The sequence below is a fragment of the Branchiostoma belcheri genome, unplaced genomic scaffold, assembly GCF_001625305.1.
Source record: "Branchiostoma belcheri isolate BF01 breed outbred unplaced genomic scaffold, Haploidv18h27 scaffold102, whole genome shotgun sequence".
Lineage (NCBI taxonomy): Eukaryota > Metazoa > Chordata > Leptocardii > Amphioxiformes > Branchiostomatidae > Branchiostoma > Branchiostoma belcheri.
Window position 1 is genome coordinate 919,675 of NW_017802403.1, and position 2,637 is coordinate 922,311.

Below are 2,637 nucleotides of genomic sequence, written 5' to 3' on the forward strand. Positions count from 1 at the left end.
CGGAAAGAGAAAACCTTATGTATTATTAAGAAAAGTATAAGAAAATCCTAACACTGAGATTATCACAATAGCCCGTCGCGCGAGGCATAGCGACAGCACCCCCAGAACGCATACAAGGCATATTTAGGTCAAACCGAAGCACCGCGCTCAGGGCGGAAGGACACCCGGAAGTAAGCCTCGGGCCCGAAATCAATTTTCACCCAAAACACGCCACTTCTTACACTTTCCAGCCATGTTAGTAGTTAATACCATTTTGCAGCAGATTATGAGAAATGTAAACTCAAACATGAACCATCGGAACCCCTTCGTCACTTTTTTTCCGGGCACTACAGTGGACCCCTGTCGCGGAAGAATTGGTGTGTGCACCGAGAATGACACACCGGTGAGGTGGGAGGGTGAAAGGCAGGAATCCGCAATCATGGCACCATGTCGCAAGGCTTTGTAGACCGTACGGAATTAGAAATTCCATCGTGCAACGGTATCACTCTATTCTGACGATTACTGTTCATAATGGCAATAGGAACCTGGCTCTAACTCCGTTTTTAGTTCTATCAATACCAGACTGAGAAACATCAGAAACAGAATCACAACAAAACTCCGCTCACTGATAGAAGACAGGGACGAGTGACGGGTACAGTGATCCTGGTAAATTACAGTAAACTGATTTTTGAAAAAAAAAAGATTTTGATGAAAACGACTTCCCACTGTGTCGTTTCCTTATTTCTAACATATAGTGACACACTTTGATGTCCCAATTAAAGCATTATCAATAGTAAGTGTATTTTGACATTGGACAGTTTTAGCAATACCCTTACATAATTAAGACTTATCTCGATTTCTTACAGTGGAAACTGTTCTCAGTCGTGACCTTTTTACACCACTTACACCACTCAGTACCAAGCTTCTAGCCTGCCCAAACCACCCGCAAGGTATTTCTTATCGATTGTTCTTTTTAGCCTAAAATAGATGCAGTTCGGAGCGCGTTCGCAGTCCACCTCCCATGATAACAAGATTTTCTTTGTCTACCATAGGTTTGTGTGTCTGTCTGTTTATTTGTTTGTTTTTTGTACTGAATAAATGTCTTAACTGCTGCCCTAGACTACTTCCCGTAGCCTTGTGGTGACTTAACGATTACTTTGTGAACACTGTCACTCCGCTGACCCATGATACAGTCCATTAGCTTCCAAAAGATCAATACCACTTCCATACCCTCCATTCTGGAATTGCTTCATCTTATTGATTCAAGACTGACCCGGATCTCCATCCACATGAGAAGTGTCCAAAGGTTATTCAATATATAGCCTGGGGCTCTAAGGGTAACCCGGTTTTCTGTGGTCCTCTAAACCTGTTACAGATCCGGGATCGAAAGTAGCAAGTCTGCGGCAAATGAGAATACTTTTGGCGTTAAATGGACAACACAAATTGTGGTATATTAACTAGAACCTACTGAGACACCATAATTGTCGATGCTGTTTTTGAGGCAGTATCACTTAATCATTAGCAGTATTCAAGTATACTTGTTATACTATCCTTTTGCTGCGACAAGAATAGATTGGAGGCTGACGCAGTAGCGATCAGTTCCTGGGGAGTCGATATGAAGAAAAATGTAGGTCCACCGAGAAAAACAGTAAGACTAAAGTAAAAAAAAAACAACCTTTGGTCAGCAGCAACAATCAATCAATTTCTAGGATTATCAATTAAAATTTAGTACATTCGATTGCATTTTTTCACAGCACAGAAGCATTTCGATCACCCAATATTCTTATGTACACAATAAACATTAAAGGTGTAACTATTGGCCCGGGGTCTACCAAATAAAAACAGGTACAAGTCAAATGCATTTTACATGAATGTCATCATTTGTCAAATGTGGAAATGAGTACGTAGCAAGCTCCAATCGTAGGAGGTTAATACTGACAAAAAGTGGCATTGTCTCCGAGTTCTTAGGGGGGAGGGGGGTCAAAAGAGCCCCCCCCCCGGTCCCCCCATGTCAAAAAAAGCCCGGTCTAGGTAGGGTTAATTAAATTACTATGGGCCGAATCTGACAACAAATAGAGAATGAAGTTTTAGTGTTCTTTTCAACATGGAACATGTGTTTTGTAACGTTACAGCATCAGTATAGCGTTACAACTATAACGTTACAAACCACATATTCCCAAAAATCCATTCTCTATTTCTTTTCAGATTCAACCCAAACTAATTTAACTAATGTTGAGCATAAAATGCCCCCAAATCTTAAAACACAGTGAAAAGCAAGCCGTTTAACGTCAGCAGGATCATTCCGATGCCTTCTAGTCCTATACAAATAAGGGTTACCCCGGTATTTTCGCATTGCATTCTGGGGATGGGAAACTGGTGAATGGAATCGATGTTTTATCACGAGAGATACCTGCAGTTTGTATTTACTCTTGTTCTGGAGAATGAGGAGATCCTATCCAATCCCCAACCAGATGTTACCGTGCTAATGTTGTTGTTTTTGGCGACGTCTCAGGGAGGAGCCTAATGGCACAGCATTGTGTGCAGTTTGCAAGAATTCTAGGAATGGTACAGGCATTTTGTCAACAGGCATGGCATGTCCACAGGCATGTCTCTGACCCGCATCTATGCCCACATTCCTGGAAACCCTTGGGAAGACCT